The sequence below is a fragment of the Pteropus vampyrus genome, unplaced genomic scaffold (genome assembly GCF_000151845.1).
Source record: "Pteropus vampyrus isolate Shadow unplaced genomic scaffold, Pvam_2.0 Scaffold473, whole genome shotgun sequence".
NCBI lineage: Eukaryota > Metazoa > Chordata > Mammalia > Chiroptera > Pteropodidae > Pteropus > Pteropus vampyrus.
The window spans coordinates 456,726-476,282 of record NW_011889254.1 but is presented as its reverse complement, the minus strand read 5'-3'; positions in this window follow the sequence as shown (position 1 = coordinate 476,282).

Sequence of the window (19,557 nt, the reverse complement as noted above, 5' to 3'; positions counted from 1 at the left end):
GTAGGGATGGTAATTTTCAGTTCAGGTGCTCTAAATGCCCACCACTTTTTGAAAAAATACTGTATCAGGTTAGATTTCTTTTTTCATTCACTTTTTTCTGTCTTTATTCAAGAATATCTTTATTTTACCTTCACTTTTTATTTTTTATTTTTTTATTAAATTTATTGAGGTAATATTGGTTAATAAAATTATATAAGCTTCAAATATACAATTCAATAATATGTCATATGTATATTGCATTATGTGTTCACCACCCAAAGTTAATCTTTGTTCAGGTTTTATTGCTTAATATTTTGCTCTGTGTGTGTACATGTGTATTCTTACTTTTATTTAAATAGCAGAGCTTCCACAGTTACGTGCACTTGGAAATGATTAGTTTCCATTTTACAGTGTTCAACTAAATGGCCCCATGTCTACGTCTTAGTGTAAATGATTCAAATATATGTCGTTTGACACAGAGGTGAAGACATGGGTCACAGAGATTAAATCAATGGCTTCAACATGGGTAAGTAGTCCTGACCAGGCACCTTGGGTAGCAAATGGTTTCCAGGGAAGGTGAAAGAGATGTTGAAAAAAAGACTATGTAACTGTTCAAGGTGACCACACCCAGCTTACATCTTCGGTCAAGGCTTTAAGCATGATTGCTCTAGGATATCAGTCTTCAAACATCTTTTGTTCATATACCCCACACAAATTTTGAAAATCTATGTCCTTTCTTTAAAATACATTTTTGAGTTGTCATCTCATAACTTTTATTATAATTTGAAGTAGTTGCATCTTATAAATACTTGCATTTTTAAAAATAAAATAGTTATAAGCTTTGGAGTAAAGTTGACTAGGTAGGAATACTCTCTTGTATCTACTAACAATAAGAAATTTAGGCAAGTTATTTACTCTCCCTCTGCCTCTGTCACCTCATTTATGAAATGAGAATAGTATCCACACATATGATTATTGGGTTATTATAATGTTTAAATAATTTTATACAGGATAAGGCATGGATTGTGCCTGGAACATATATATACTTACACGAGTGTTTGCTTTTATTATTGTTATCTATTAATATCAATTCTGCAAGTTTTTTCTTGATATATTTTGGGGTTCCTTTGTTAGGTGAATATATGTCTATAAGTGTTATATATTCATAACAGATTGACCCTTTTGTCATTATAAAATAACCTACTTTGTTTCTAGTAACAACTTTTGTCTTAAAGTCTACTTGGCTTCCTATTTTGCATGATAGTATATTTTTCTTCCTTTATTGTCTGAATTTTAAGTGAGTGTCTATCAATGGCATATAGTTGGAACATATTTTTCAGTCCATTCTGCCAGTTCATTTTTTATTGGAGAGTTTAAATCATTTATATTTAATGTAATTTCTGCTAAGGCAGGATATAACTCTGTCATTTGACTGTTTTCTAAATGTCTTATCTTTTTTGCTCCTCAATGCCTTTAATACTGCTTTCTTTTACATTAAATATATATTTTACGATGGACTATTTTGATCCTCTTATCTTTTTTTGGTACTATATATATTTGAATTATTTTCTTAATGTCCTGTAATTATGATTAATGTAATTTGTAACAATTTATTTCAAACTAATACCAACTTAACTTCAATAGGATATAAAAACCTTTGCTGTGTATGGGCTATACTTTATTCATGTGTTTCATATTTTTTTTTGAAAACTGAACATTTTAAATAATATAATGCAATACTGAAATCTCCAGACAGTTAACTTAATAGTCATGTTGTACAGTATTCTTTAAATACCTGAAACCAATAATCTCCCATCCTTTGTCCCTTTGGTCTGCGTATGTTGGAACACACATTTAACACTCAGTCAGACAGTTTACAACTTTGTTTGAACAGCCAAGGTCAGCCAAAGGTGAAAATGTAAAGCCTTCTAAAGTCTTTACAGCCCTAGGCATGTGGATGGTCTTCCAGGTTCCCAGGAATATATTTGAGGTTTTCAAACTCCCAAATACATCCAATTTTCTTTTAAGCCATCATTTTCTATAAATGTTATACTCCACTCCTCTGCAAGCCCAACACCAGCAAGAGGTTTTTAACACTAGGCAAGTGTCATCAGATTAGATAAAGACAAACATTTTGAGTGGGATTTTCCTGAGAACCACTAGATAAGTCAAACAATGACAGTTGTTCTGAGAATGAGCTGAAACTGAGTTTCAGCTCAGTTCTGTCATTTTTGGTACTGGAAATGTGAGCTGTTATTTTTCAAGGCTACTTTGAGCTGTGGAACAGGGGATGGGTTTAGGGTGAGTTAAAACATCACAAAGCTTGCTGTTCATATTGAGATTCTCCGTTTTTCTTTAATAAACACTCCTAGGTTGCTACAAGGCTTTGGTTAATTTCCAGTTTTGAAAATTTTAATCTTTATGTATTTGGCAACTGTTTCATTGCTTTAGTGGAAGGGTGAATTTTCAGAGGTACTTGCAAAAGACTGTCATTTTCACTAATGTCACTCACTTCTGTTAAAGTTTTGATAAGCCTTGTACCAAAAGTGCACTGCAACCTGGATAATGGAGCGTATTCCTCTGGGAAATCCCCTACTGCCTTGACACAGTCTCAGCAGTCATTCAATGAAGGTCATCTCCTCCAATGGGCAACTTGGCCAGACAGAGAGTTCAGCAGTAGGAGAAGCATCCAAGCCTGGGAGGGCAGACAGATGTTAAATCTTTCTCCATGGAATACTCCTTAGATTTTTTTCTTATTATTATTGGTCTTCTACTCTTCGTTTCACCATGATCTGTGGCTTCCTGGAGCATTTCTAAGATAATATGAGCCAAGACCACTTGAACTCCATTGTACTTCTGATTATGCTTAATGATCTTGAATATTAACATGGATTTTGCAATATTATATGTAGAATATAAATAAATAAATAATAGTTCTTTGGCTTCTGTGGAAGCTAAAATAATTATTATTTGAATATGGCTTATCTTTATATTCATCCCAAGAGCTGGATTTTTAAAAATTCTCCTTTTTTGTTTTATTTTACTTGCATCTTAAACTGGCCTACTTTCTCAGGCAAGTCTTATATTTATCTAGGTTACATCTATTTTCCCTTATGCTGTGACCTCCCAAGTAGCCTCCTTACTAAAGATTCAACCAAATCAGGAAATACCTTGGAGAGAGACACAGTAATAAATGTTTCCAAGTAAGTAGTCATTTTTATGTATTTTGAATAAATAACTCTCAAAAAGGAAGACAGTTTATCCTTACCTCATGAGAATACTTCCTTCTATATATAATATAGAAGGGGCAAAGTCTCTGCATTTATATCATGCTCCCCAAACCAGAGGACCAAAACTAAATTTCAGAAATTCTAGGCAAACTGTTCATTATCTAGTATCTGATAAAATGAAATCTCTGTACTTTTTAATACCATATATATGAGGCTGTTCATATTAAATAACATGACATTCATTTCTACTCATGCTTTTCTTCTACCCAGGCTCATGAATTTCTGAACAAGTGATAGCAAAAAAAGACCTTCACTCAGTTCATCTTAACATCAATAATCAAAGCTTTATTTATTTCAAGATCATAGACAAGTGGACACTTAGGCTTAAGGTTTCACTTGGAATATCCAACTATACTTAAGACAGAGTAGCACTTTAATTGATAGCAATAAGAGTGGAGCCTTACAAAATGCCTTTCTGCATCTCCACTGCTACACCTTGGTCTGGCTACCGTGATTTCTTGGTCAGCAGAAGTAACCTATAAATTGATTTCACCAAATCCATTCCTACTGGTCTCCAGTTCACTTTCCAAAGTGTATCCAGGGAGATTTTTAAAAAATATGCACCTGGTCATTCCCATTTCTGATTAAAAGCCTTCAGAAGACCCTCATTGCTCTTAGTATAACAATCTGTCAAGGAATTGAATCAGCCACTACAGCCTTCTTAAGCTTGATTTCATACCACTCTCATTGTATTTTCCGACCACTTGATTTCATACCACTTTCATTGTATTTTCTGACAACCAGTCTCACATTCACATTTTTGTTCTAATAATATAGGCTAATTTTTCCCACCTTAGTGAATTTGAACATGCCCTTATCTTTCTTGGAGCTGGTTTCCCGTGTGTCTAATTAATTCTAATTCAACCTTCAGAGTTCATCTGAAGCATCACTTCCTCAAAGTAACCTTTACTGCCTGCCTAATTCAGATCAGAACGTTGTCCTTTTTAGCAATGCCACAATTTTAAATAATTGATAATATAATTTGGTGTTAGTATCTGTTTCCTCCAAAAGAATAAAAGTAAAAATAGAAAGGAGAGTATAGTCAATAATATTGTGATAAGTCTACACGGTGATAGATGATTACTAGAATTGTGGGGTGATCATATTATGATATAAAAATGTCAAATCACTATATTATACACCTGAACTAACATAACTAATATAAAGATTGTATACCAACTATACTTAATATAGTTGCATTTATATCATGCAACTATACTTAATATAAATAAAAAGTAAAAAGTTTTAAAAATTAAAAAATAATAATATAAGTTGTACAGATGCTGGAATTTCACCATGATTATTCCTGTGTTTCTACTTCCCAGTGCAGAGCAGTACTTAATAATTAGATATGGATAAATAAAAGTTATTAGTGAAGTTTATGAAAAGTTCACAAGATGCTTTCACATAGTTTATCTTATTAACTCTACCCCCATAAGTTAAAAAACAGTTATTCCCATTTGATAGATGAGAAAACTGAGCATTAGTATGAGGATAAACAAATGTTGTCCTGAGTGAGACAAATAGTTCATTCTGCCCAGTTTCTCTCTGACAGTAAAATTGAAGAGTATTTCATGAATAAATATTATTTCTACCACTACAGATGAATAATACACTTGGATAAACTTATGTATCTTAGTAATATGATCTAGAATCTTAAAATAAATTATGTATTTATTGAAACATATAATTTCTGGGCCTTAAGTTTAGTCTTCTTGATTTAAAAATAGAACTTCATTTTACTTATTTTAAAATATCATTTTGTTTCATAATTGAAAATAAATGTAATTGAAATCCCCTTGTTCATTTTTATTGTTTCTATATTCAATGGACTACCTCCGTTAATTTAGTAATGCCAATGTTTTCTTTCATATATAATAGAAATTATGTATTCATAATATGAATATCAGTATACAGGCCACAGTACTCCATATGAGAAATCAGTGTGGATTTCTTATGAGGCTATGCGTTTGAATACGTGAGTGTATGTGTGTGTGCACCTCTATATGTGCAAACTTAATTTTCTTTTTAAATTTAAATGTCATCTTTAAGCATTTACTCTATTTCCTCCTCTTCTCTAGAGTTTAAGGCATTTTCTTCTTTGGTATTTTACTAATATGCCTAAAGTAACAGTTTCAGTGTGTTCAATCATGAAATTCCACTTCCAGTTTGCTCTAAAATCTATAAAATAGGCAAGTCTGAATTTTCAAATATTTAAATCCTCAAAATAAGATATGATATTTAGAAAGTAGGTCAAGTGCCCTACTGCTGGTTTGACATGCATCAATACAGTATTCATAAACAATTTTAGCCACTAGGCACCACAAATGAATCTTTAAATTTGTTTCTAATACTTCTTATATGCTTTTCTACTTAAGAGGATAGAGTTTTACAAAATATTAAGCGTGAAATAAATTTTAAAAGCTTAACCCATAGCCTATTTCGAAACTTTTAACAAATTCTTTTGTCAATGGTTTTTGGCATTTCAGAGAGGCTAGTGTAGAGACCGGAATTTGAGCCCTGCTTTCACTTCTTAATTATTGACTTTAGGCATGGGAGTAATCATTTTTGTGAGTAATTTCTATATCAAAAAGAAGATAATAATTACACAAAGATATCTAAGAGCTCAAATTACAATGATCATCACAGTATGCAAACCATTTCAATGTTTCCAAACCAAGCTCTGAATTTACTGAACTATTAAAGTGATGCTGATAAGCCTAGGTAACTTACAAATGATTTTCTTACAAGTTAAAGAAGCACAAAAGCTAACTGTCTTCTCATTACTACAAACATACAATCACCTTCCCCCATTATTTCTGGCCCATCCTTTCCCGTGCACAGTTTTCTCCTTCTCTTACTCATAGTATTTTCTCAATTAAGTCAATATTATTCTTTGAGGTAATTACTTTAACCTAGGTCTGTAATATTTCACTCTTCTTATAGACACCACTCTGTTTTTTCAGATAACTTTCTAAGATTGTCCTTCTCTTCCACTTTGTACTACAATTCCTGAATCACGGGATTCTTCTATTGCTGTTTTGCCTTTCTAAAGTAACTACTTTATGTAATAATTAAAACTTCTTATGCAATGTTATCTAAAAAATATGAAATGAAAGAGAATGCACAACTCTTAAAATTTGAGATCTAGGCTATATGGAGGTTGAGAAAAAAACTGTAAAACAAACTCTTTTCTGAAAACATGTATCAAAAATTAAATTAAATGAACATAAAAATGTCATTTGAAAATAGCGATTTTTTTTATATTTTTGTGGCTATTTATTTATTTATTTTGTATTAAGGTACTGATTAACAGCCTCAGTAAAATATTAAATAGATGTATTTGGAGCGAATGTCTTTGCCTTCCTCCAACATGGTTTGTACGTAGGACATTCAAAGCAATCTTCAAATAAACTATTGCAGTAAAAAAGAATTTAGCAAAGTCAAATATACAAAGTTAAAATACAAAAAATCAATTGTGTTTATACACCCAAACAATAAAAACTTAGTAAAGGAAATTTAAAATAATATTATTTACAATACCATCAGAAGCTATAAAACACCTGGAAATAAATCAAACAAAAGATTTGCAAGACATCGCCACTTAAAATTATGAAACATTGCTGAAAGAAATTAAAGAAAATCTAAATAAGTTAGATATACCATGTTCATCGATTTAAAAACTCAATATTGTTAAGATGTCTATTTTCCTCAAATTAATATATAAATTAAATGTAATTCTCTATCAAAATCTGAGCAGCCAATTTATAAGAAATAGATAAAATAAAATTTAAAATGTACATGAAAATGCAAAAAATCTGAAATATCCAAAATATATTTTTAAGTGGAAAATAATTGGAGGAAATGTAAACCAAAGGAAATGGAAATATATGTCTAGAATAATCAATGTAGATTCTTATTCATAATAGCCAAGAATTGAAAATTACATGAATATCCATCAAAAGAGGATTAAATGAAACATTCGTACAATGGAATACTAATGAACAATAAAAAGAATAACTATTGATTCATGTAGCAACATGAACAAATCCCAAAAACATTAGGTAACAGAAAAGCAGTCAGACAAAAAGAGATCAAACTGTATGATTCCAATTATATTAAATCCAAATTCAGGCAACCTAATCTATTGTGATTCTATTTTGTCGGGAAGGGGATATAAAGACTGGGAAGAGTTATAAATTGAAATATTTGGAGGAAAAAATATTGTCTATATCTTGCTTTGTGCAGTTGTTACAAAGTTTCATACAGTTGTCAAAAACTCATCAAAGTAAACACAGTTGGGGATCAAAAGACTGTACACATGAGACTGCCTTTCCCAAAGTTATTCTCTTCTCTGAAATCCATATAATAGGTTAAATCTGTACTTTATTGTATGCAGATACAGCATGTGTTCTTTAACCAAATGAAATCCATAAGATAAATTCTGCAAAAATTCTGCTGCTTGATAGCATAATTCAGAAGAACATTTAAAAATGGAGGCGTAACAGTTTATTTTTTTAAAAGAATGACTAGTGTGAAAATTATCAGTTTCCATAACCCCAAGGAAGAGTTTCAGGCTAACTCCAATTTAAATTTAATGTCCGTAAATAAGAAATTTCCATTTGTGAGCGCAAATGCCTTAAGTAAGAAATTTTGGTTCTTTTGTCCACACCTAGCATGGGCGATCGACTATGAGACACCCTAATCTATAGGCGTCACTGTCACCACTTATCTTTGCAAGACCTCATATAAATAATGTTATTGTGATAACATTTTTAAAAGAGTGCTTTATGCAAATAATTAGCAAATTAACTTCATGGACTAGCAGTTAGTCACCATTATTGAGTCTGTATTAGATTTGCAGTGTTATCTATGTGTAGGCTTACTGTTATTTAAGGTAATGGAAAGGTGAGTGTGAAAAGAGGAAGATTCAAATATGGGGAAATCTGAAGAATCCTAAGGGTAAAGTCCAACTGTACCATTAGGAAATCTGTAGTGGATAATGTTGGAGCTTGTTCCAGATCCCCTATATTCCTCTTTTCATTTTTGTGTACACTCGCCCCTGCCCAGTTTCATTGTACTTCCAAAGGCCAGCACTGAGGCTCTTTTAGAAGATCTATTCTCAGCTACTTAAGTGAAAATAATTTAGGAACCTTGTTTTTAACTGATAAAAAAGAGGTAAAGTTAGAACTTGGTATGCAAGCCCAGTTCCCTTGCCTTGAGTTCCTCTATGAAATCAGACTGAAGCCACCTTCCCTGGGATTGCACATGAGATCCTCCCCTTCTCTACCCTGCTTCCCTCAACAATTTCCCCTGAGATCATTTCCTTAGTAACTCACTCAGGAGTCCTCATCCCACAGTCTGGTTTGGGGGGACTCAACCAAGATTTGATCCAAAGGCCCTCTGGATGCATAGACACTAATGGACTGAAGAAAGATCTGGATACAATTCCTGTTCTTAGAGAACTATACATCTTCTAGCTGACTCTCACCTCATGAAGCAGAGAAGCAGAAAAGTTTCAGAAAAGTAACTTCAAAAAATGACAGGGGTTTATATTCCAATTTCACCTTATAGAGGCAGTTCAGAAGAAACAGTGAATCTAAAATATCCTCAGAAATGCAACCCATACCCCTGAATTTTTAAAATATAGTCTAAGAGTAACTTTAGTATAAGGCAATTAAAATCCTAAAATATAAGAACTATTGGGGCTTGTGCTTTGCTAAGGTGCTAGGACGAATGGGAAGAATGAGCCATATAGTCCATTGGGTATAGATTGTATTTTGGTTGGGTAAAATAATTCCTAATGCTAGACATTTAAAGAGACCACAAGGAAGATTCACAACAAGGGTGGCATGCAGCCTCAGAAGAGCTCTGTCCCTTACAAACACCTAATTTCCTGAGTTAATAAAGATTAATAAAAAAGCAATATCTAGCACTCAAACTATAGGTCAATCCCCAGATAAAGTAGAAAGAGAGTCAAGGGAAGTTAACCCATACCATTCCATAACAATTAGAAAGTCTGGATATTGAGCATAAACCAATGGGAAAAGAAATGACTATGAAAAACTATGAAAACGTACAAAGCAAAGGAGGAATGCAATGGACAATAGGAAACAAAGCCTGGAATAAAACAGAATCCAAGTGACTTTTATATTTCTTGCTATTTGTCTAGTACAAACAATTCCATGAGGCAGGTACTATTATTATAGATTAAAGAAAGATGTTGCAAGCAACAAGCCCAAGGCCACAAAGCAAGGGGAGGATCTGGTACTCATACAAATGTCAAAAATAGACACAGCAGGTGATGAACATTGGGAAAAAAATCAACACTGAACAATGATAATTATGTTTATAGAACAGAGTATACATTGTAATTTGCCTCAACAAATAAGCAAACAAAAACATAAGAAACAAAAGTCAGGATATGAGAAAATTTTCAGAGGGTAATATTCTTATCTTTCATAGCAGTAAATAAATTGATGTTCTCTATGATTGAACTGCAGTTGAAATTCTAAAGCTCCAACTTCTTAACACAGAATAAGTGAAATCATATAGGATTCTAGTATCCCCTACCATGAAAAATATTTATGGTAGGGGATACTACCATAAATATTGGTAGTATCCCAATATTTAGCAATTCCTTTAGTTTCATCTCACATTTTTCTCTATGTTAAGTTCTGTTAGAATGACATGTAATACATTTTAATGTAAAATTATATTTTTATATTATTACTACTATTTTTTATGCATCAAGAAATGACTAGAATAGTGTTACCAAATGTTAACACTTAAAAATTCTGAGTGGTGGGATATTGTATAATTTGGTGTGTTTCTTCTGGGTAGTTTTTAGTATTGTTTTATTTATATAAATTGCATGAAATTTTCAAAATTCAAACAAAATAATTGTATTGCCTCTTAGTTATTGATTGACTTTTCTAATACTTAATTGAACAGGGTCACAATATCATAATTATAATTTTCTAAAAGGTCCATTTGTGTATATAATTTCATCCCAATTTGAAATCTTTTCATTTAAGTCCTCTAGATCATTCTTTTTTCTTTCTTTCCTATTGATGCATCAAGAAAAGAATTAAACAAGATGTAGAAAAAGTAATCAATGATGTTGGTGAAAATGTCACCAAAATAATTCACCATGAGATACAGGCTGATGAAGGACGAAGGACAGCAAAGTCGGAGAAGTGATAACTTCACAGAAATATCCTCTATATTGACTTTTCCATATCTTACCAAGCAATTTGTTAAGCGGGAATGAAGGGAGAAAGTACATGAAGGAGGGAGGCTATGAAATGTGGTCTGAGAATTTTAGAGAGCAACATTTCAGTGAGAACAGATCTACATGGTAAAAAAGATTTCAAATGTAGTTAGATGAGTGGATTGCTAAAGTGAAGATGGAAGTTACTGAATCAGGTGAGATCCTAGAACTGTGTGGCAATATTGGGATCATAAAGTCATTCATTGTGAACTAAACCAGGAACTGAGGTGGCAAAGAACTTGTAAGGTGTAAAAATTCATGTGCTTAAATGTAAGGAGCATTACAGAATGAAGGTGTAAAATATGGGACTTGCACAGGAGCCAGAGAAATGCTGACTCTACATGATGCTTCAAAGTAATTAGATATAAATGTGTGATAATGTGAGTGAGTGTAAATTAGGGTCTCTAATTGAGAGATTGTTCAGACTAGTATGGTAAGGGGAAAGGTAATTAAGGTCCAGAGGTAAATCCAATAGTCAAGAAAAGTTTAAGGGTATAAAACTACTTTATTAGTAGTGGGGTTTCCAGAAGTCACATTGAAAAAATTAACAATGGGACCTGCAAGGGTAATGCAACAGAAGGGAAGGAAAAAACAGGATGGGGTCAACAATATGGGGATCTGGCTGATCTATGATGGAGAGTAAAGGATGTTACGAGCATTTGTTTCAGTGTAGAACCTGGAACATTGTAGGTGCTTAGCATTACTGAGAGAGTAAATGGAAACAAATTAAATATCAGCCTCAAGTTTGCAAATGAGAATTTGGTATGAAGTTTTAATTTACTTTCCAGAGGCAAGCACTTGGCTATAAGAGACTAAAATTATCATCAATTTTACATTTCTTGTTAAAAAGGAATGCCAAGAAATTAGAGGATGTCAGTCAAAAAGATAGATTTCCAAAATGACAGTTAGGAGAAAAATAAACTCACTGTTTCTATAAAAGGTCTATCTGAGATGTGTGAGCAAAAACAGAGGGGTGAGCCAAGAAGAAGAAAGACAAATGGGATATTTTCATCTTTCTTAATGAGCAATAGATGTGTGGAGGGGATGCTCATAAGTTGCAAAAACTTGGTCCTTGCTTATCTGATGATTCTTGTTAGAGAATATTTTTTTACCAAATAAAATTTTAAACTCAGGAAATCCTAAAGGCCTGAACTTTATAGGCTATTAAAATGAGTGAAACTAGTAAAGTTATCTTGGAATTAAAACTAAAACAATTTCCTTTCTGGTTAATTGCCAGATACTGTCAGAGTTTTAGATACTTAAAAATTCTACTTTTCATCTCTCATGGACACTCAATGCAAAAGTTTACATTATAACATTCTTTCTTAATCCATCATTTTAAATTAATACATCTTGAATTTAGTTGTATTGAGCATACTTTTTAATTTAGAACACAATCATTTTATTATAAAAATTAATTAAAAATGAAGAACATATCAATTAACTTTTACTACCACCCAATAACAGCTTTATTTCATTGGTTCCCTCCTTTCCTCTCTCTCATGCTCTTTTATAATAATTTCCAATAGTGGTTTGATATCTTATTGAATATTTACACTATCGTTGATTAAAATATTTCCCTGCCATTAAGTACTTATCTCCTCCTTTCTCCTTTATTTTTATACTTAAACGTAAATATTTTATAAATATATTCATTTTCTTCATTCTAAGCAATTTCAAAGATTAGATTATGAATGAGGCATTATTTAATTAAATGGCATAAATGTGTTCATGACTCTTGCAATCCATTGGCAAAATATATAAATACAAACAATTCTTTGGAATACAGCCACAGGTGATAGTGATGAATAACTCTGCCAGTTTTTTTTTCTAACATCAAGAACTCTGAGTGTTATAAATAGTGCTTTCATAATTGCTAATTAAGGGTAATAAAGGTTAATTGAATTTCTTTGCTAACTAATATAATTTAATTCTCCCTCTCTCCCTCTCTTTCTCTCTCTCTCTCTTTCCACCCCAAAGTATATTATTACTTGTATTCTGATATGGAATATACTATAGCAATTGTATTAATGTGAATGTTGATGTCAGAAAGACCTGGCCTTGAAATCTATTTTGTCTACTTTCATATGACTGTTTTCTAGATTCCACACTAAACAACATGTAAATCCATTTTTTAAATGTCTGACACATAGTTCAGTATCTATCACTAGCAGGGAGTCAATAAATGTTTGTTGATTTGAGCTGTGCCTTCAGGTGACTTACCTAAACTCTGTTTCACTTTTCTGTAAAATGAAGCTACAATGATAAGGAGTCTGAAAGGTAACCTGGATAAGATCTGAGCCTTTTCTGTTTACATTTCCTTTTTATATAGAGATTATTTGTTTATAACAAAAGTAGGTTTTCTGTTTGTTTCCCTCTTTTTCTTCTATGGATTGTTTTCCAGTTCCCTTTGTCTGAGATCTTTGTACAATATAGTTATCAAAACTCTTTGTCTCTGACAAATTTTTCATTTTTATATACTTGCTCAGTAATACATCTAGGTAAACATACTAATGACAAAGAAAACTTCTTTTTGAATGCTGATTGGTACAATATTCGAACTAGAAATTTACTTAACAAAATGTCTATTTTACAACTTTTGATGGAACTAAGGACATGATACAACTCTCTAGTTGTCTTTTATATTCTCTCTCTCCTTTAACCTCAGGGACAAAGAGATGAAGTAATCATACCCATGTGTTCATGATGTGCAATTGTCGTTGGTCTGGTCAAGGACTTCATGTATGTCCCTTCCATCATAACACATCTCTCCTCCACCCTGCTTCATGGACACCCATTCTGATTTATAAAATATGAGTCCTTGAGCATGTCCCCACTTTGCACTTTTCTTTATATAGTTCACCCAGATTGCTTATTGTCTATTCCACAGAATATTTATCTTGTTGCTATGTTGTGAGTGATATTTATCAATTACATAATTTCAGTATTTAATTATTTTCTCTTACCCAGCTCCTTAAGGGAAGTTTTTTTTATTATATCTAATAGTTAACTACTCAGGATCTTCTATGTATGCAATCATGGAATCTATTAATAATTTTTCTACTTGACAGTATTATTATTATTGCATAAACAAAAATTTCTACAATCGCAAAGAAATTGTAATTATAATTATATTAGTTATTGCTATTTTTAAACTTTAAAGCAGTGTATTGAATAGTCTACAATAGAATTTGATAAATACTAATAAATTAGAATAAAAACCTTTTTCTAGCTTCATCTATTTTAATATGTTTCTTTAAAATTCTTACTGAATTTTGGCCAACATCTTTACCATTTCTTGTATAATTATCATTATTTTCATTTAATTAATTACATATCAATTATAAATCACATTTAATACTTTTTTACCTTTAGAGATTTTCTATAAGGGCAGATGGGCTTATGGTATAGTGATTGATGAAAAGTTACACATCTATAAATTCCCTCATATTTTCAACTGGAACATGAAACAAGAGAAGAGCAACAGTCTATTCCAACTTTCAAAAATATTACCATCCACCAAAGCCAGAGCCACAAAGAAATGATTCAACAACAGCTTTCTGCTCAACACATTAAGATGTTAACCAAATCATGTACACAACTGTCTGGAAGAAGGAACTTCAAGAAGATTGCAAGCATTTTCATTAGCTAGTTACAATTCTCTAGGAAGCTCTGATATTGCCATTCATTGATATATTAATTGTAAATGCAAGTACATTAGGTGTTGATTGGATCATCTCTCACATGTGTAAGAATGAATTTTAAAACTTTTAGACATCAGTTCTTCATTACTAATTATTAATTCATCAAATGTCTTCTATAAGTTCTGATAAAGAGTAAAATTGTATTCCATACTATATACTTACAAGACTGGATCTCTCCAATTAGACCTAAAGATACTAAGAAGAAAATTGCTTTAAATCTTCTGATGTGGCTTGACACTGATCACTACTATTAGTGAGAGTAATTAATATCTGTAATAGACTTAGTAGCCATCACTATTATTTGAATCTCTGTGACATACAGCCCCCACAATGAAAAAAAAAGGTTGAATGATTATATAACTTAAATTTGTATACTACATATTTAAAATAATTTTTTAAAACTATTATTATTTTCCTTAGATAAATTTTTCTAATTTGGCCTGAGAAGAACAGTTTATCTTCCTTTTTATATTTACATGTTGAAACTACTGCAAAACGATATTCTCATAAACTCATTTGTCCTTTGACACAAATTTAGTGCCAAACTTTATAGAACGAATTTGCATAATTAAACACAATAAGTTATTTTTAAATCTTATCAGATAATGTACTCCAAATGTTGTGTTACAAAATATGCAAATTGAGAATTCAATTAGAATTGTATAACTTGTATCACTATTCATCTCTAACAGAAGATGTTCAATTTCAAAAGCAATCATTTTAACTTTTTCTGCGGAGTACCCGTGGTCAGGTTCTGCATGCCCTTATATCGGTTAGAGTTTTCATATAAGTTAACTGACATTACTTTCAAGAAAATTAACTTATATCGCAAATGCTTGGACAGGTTCCCTCATATTTCAGACTATTCATTATTCCTACATTCAAGAAAAACAGGAGTTGAAACTAGGAATTAGGACTTGTTCCCTGGTTTTAATTAATAATTTTATTTTCTACCGGGGAAATGATAGGTTAGTAAGCAACAGGCCTCACTCGTATGCACTATTAGTAATGTTGAGAGAAATACTATGAAAGATAGTATCCTGATCATAGGAAAGGAGTACTACAGTTCTTATTTGACTTACTTTTGGTGGGGTCTCCATCGAGACAAACTCTGATCCAAGGGAATTCATTGCCTTTATATCTACATCCAGCACAATTACTTTGAAAGATTCCTGTGCTCTGTGGTGTTTCTTAGGACCTAGACATGAAAGGAAAGAATATGGACATTGCTTCTTTCTATACACACTGAACACCCAATAAAAGACTTGAGGGTACCATGTGTTACTTATACTGCTGAAATAATTAGTCCTTGTTTTAAATCTGCTACCTAATCAGTCCAGAACTTATCTGTGTTTATCTGCCACAAAGAAGCCAGTCATTGTGTCTGAGAACCAACAGAAAGTACATGCCCACTGTGTGTAACTTCTTGCATTAATGCACAAGATCCTCTGGGTAAAAATATATTATGATAAAAGTGATACACAAACATGAGTGTTTCCTGTGGCTGGTCAACAACCTCTCAGGAGGTGACCAGTATCATCTCCACACTAATTGAATCTTGTGTTTTAGCCATAGAGTTCGTCTCTTATCTCTGTAGTTGGAACATTTAATTTAATACGTAGCTCCAGGAGTTTATTCTTAACACTGTCATTAGCTGACCACCTAATGGAATTAACCTTTTCCTCTATCTTTATGTGAGATTATTTACTTGAATTTCCCCATTATCAGAAGTATAAGGACCCAGGCAATTACCGATGTGGAGATTTGATTTTTGTCTCCAATTAGTTGACTTTCAGGATGATAAAATAGAATAATGAAATGTGCATCCATATAGAATAATCAAATAGAGTCCACAGCCTATTTATATCCATAGTTTAAACAGAACAAGGTAAGTGTATTCATTTCCAAATGTTGCTATAAGTTACCACAAATTTATGGTGTTACAGGTTTGGAGGTCAGAAGTCTAAAATAGGCTGCATTCTTCCTGGATATTCCAAGGGAGAATGTTTCCTTGCCTTCTCACCAATAACTATCATTAAAAAAAAAAAAAAAGCAATTAACGAGCAAACTGTGTAAGTTTTAAAATATCAAATTTTAGTTGACATTTTTACATAATCCATATCAAAATCTCATTATAATGAGTAGGTCCAAAGAAAGATTCTCGTGATATATATATATATATATATATATATATATATATATATATATATATATATATATAATATTACATTTGGTTAAAACAGAAATTTGTTTCATTTACCCATCCCGTTCCTTTCAGCTCGTTTCCTGCTTTTTAATAAGCTGTGTGTACTCCATCTATTATTTGATAACTCTATCAAGTCTGTGTTCAGTCTGGAAAGCAGAACCACACCAGGGACTGTAATTCAGCAAACTAGTCAGAGAGCTTGCAATAAAGCTAAAAACATGAAAAGATGAGATACCCAGAGATAAAGCATCTGCAAATCACTCTTAAAATGAGAGATATGAAGGAAAGAAAGGGGAATGATTTCGGAGTTCAGAAGCCAGGGTCATCAGTAGGGAACTGAAACCCCAACGAAGGAGCTGCCCAAGGAACCACCAGATAAGCCATGTAGAAGGAACCACCATCTGGGAGCTGGAACTGTGGAGAAGAGACCCAGAGGCAGGAGTTGAACCCATGGTTTGTGTTTCCAGGTTGGAATGAAACTATATGGGAAAGAAATGGTGGCATGATGGGACTGTCTAGAAGGAACTAGAATCAGGGAGGAATAGCCACTGCTGATTACACTGTAAGCAGAGAGATGGAGAATTAGCCTCCCTCCCCACCCTTCCCCCACTCCAATCTCCTGCCATTTAAGTTCACAGAACATAGGTTGTAAGTTAAAGTTAATAAGCAATGGAAATTGAGAAATGTACTTTTCAAAGATCAGCTTCCTGCTACAGAAAGAATGGAGTGAAGTATAGGTAAAATGGCCAGAACAATGACTCAGGGAAGATAAAAGTAGGTATTAACCTTTTTTAAAAAAATCCAGTCTTAAATGATTGTGATTTGTTCTATTGTTTATTTCCCACCGTTGAATGGAAATGATTTCTAATATGCTCTAATGTGCACTAGTATCATAATTATTAATTTATCTCAGGGTTGGATATAAACTTTTAACTGTCCTGAAAAATATTTAGGACCCATTAATAAAAATTCACTTACACCATTTTTATGCACTGGGGAGTTACCATTCCAGCTGATATATTGATTAGCCTCCTTATTTCGATATGTAGACCTTAACATTATCCTCTTCTTATTTCTAATTGTCAGAAAATATGCATATGACCATCATCACCAAAATTAATAACCACATTCACATTTCCCCTAACAGGGTTCATAACAATTGTGAGGAATCAAGAGACTGGTTTTGTTCCTCTTTTCAAGGAAGAAGATTCAAAGATCGGAGACTGACTAACTTCATCTGGGTCAAACAACTAATAGCAAGTACTAGAGCCGGAAATAAAATCCAATACTTAGGAAATGAAATTCTTTGTTCCTTTGTCTGTACCATTATGTTAGAATACATAATTAACTCCAGTTACATTCTATTAACTGCAAGATCCAGAAGCTGATTTACAAAATTAATTGAATAAGTGACATAGTTGGGTAAATGACTTCAGTGACACTATAAAGAAGTAAGTACTGTGATAAACAATTTTGGCTTTTGAAAAACCACCGTATTGTTTCTTTTCAGATAGAAGATACAAAAATTAAAGAACTAATTTACACGAGCATACTGATTTACTGATTATGTAAATTCAATCCGAGAAACAAATGATTATTATGGGAAGAAAACCTATGGAAAAAAACCTATAGAAAAAAATATGTTTGCCTTCTGCTTAAGCAGTGTAAAATCAATGACAGTATTTATTAGCTTTTATTAGTTGTTTCCTTCCTTAGATTCCCACACCAATATCTTCAATTTTGCATGGCACGGAATTTGTTAAATGCCATTTGTGTTCCTCAGATTTTCTTTAGTGTATTTTTCTAAATGTCTGCTAAACATAGAAAATAAGTCATCTTATTTTTATTTCTCCAAAGCTAATTTGATTTTTTTATTTTATCTTAAAAATATACACTCTTTTAGTCATGTGATAATTCAGTTTACCCTAACAAATTATATAATGATTCAAAAAAGTAGTATTGTATTTAAATGTATCTATTATTCTGGAGCACTTTTCCTCTCTTTGGCATTAGAAGAAAAATATCATTATCTTAAACACATAGCCTCATTTCTGTAGTCATTATAAAACTAAAATAGTTATATGGATAGTAGTGAAACATACACATACATATTAATTGATATACATATGCGTGTGCATGTATATTTTACAAATATGTGATTATGTATTTGTATGCATGTATATCTTTTAGTTAGATGTACACACTTATGTTTACCAAGATAGGAGAGTGTAGACAGAAAGAAAAAAAATGCTGGGAAAGTAGATATATCAGCTGTACAAACAAAAATGGGAAGAGAAAGGCATAATTATTAATAAATATATATGCACTCCCTGGGCGTGTATGTGTGTATACATATACACAAACCATAGGGTCAGTACTCTTTTGACATGATTTCTCATATTAGATTCACCTTTTATTTGCTCTGTGGTTGTAGAATTGGTTTATGTGTATATGTGTGTGTGTGTGCATATGTGTGTGTAAGAAACTCTTTAGCACTGTCACAGCAGCAGTTTGAAACTGGGAATTTATTACAGAGAATGAGAAGTTTTTACCTGAGACATTTGACCCAGAGCATCAGGAAAAAATATAAAAAATTCAAGGACAACCACACTGAGGACCAAATTATCAAGGTTTGGGGCAAAAGTACAGAAACCTGGCTCAACAGAGATCAGTAATTGCTCACTCAGACAGAAACCACCCATGTACTGGCCCCAAAAAAGAGTGACTACATCTTTCCTCTCTTAACCTTTTGGCCTCAATTTCATTCTTTTCCCCTTTAGTCTCCTTTTGATATGTGAAGAGGGCTCGTTTATTTGTTTTCAGTGTAGTCCCACAAGAAATGGTAGATGCAGAGAAGTAGCTAGCCAGCAAAACATGAAATTTTGTTGATGAACAAAGGAGTCTGCCTCCCACTGATGGTTTAAGGATGAGAAGCTGAAAACTATTGAGGCATTAAAATAATACACAGCTTCCAGATTCCTAAATATAATATAGAAACATGGGTCTTTGTGGTTAAATTTAAGGACCAATAGCAATAACTATGTAATTCTGAGTTCTTAGTTTCTTTCCCCTCATGTTTTATGATTTGTTTAATCTTTATTCTTT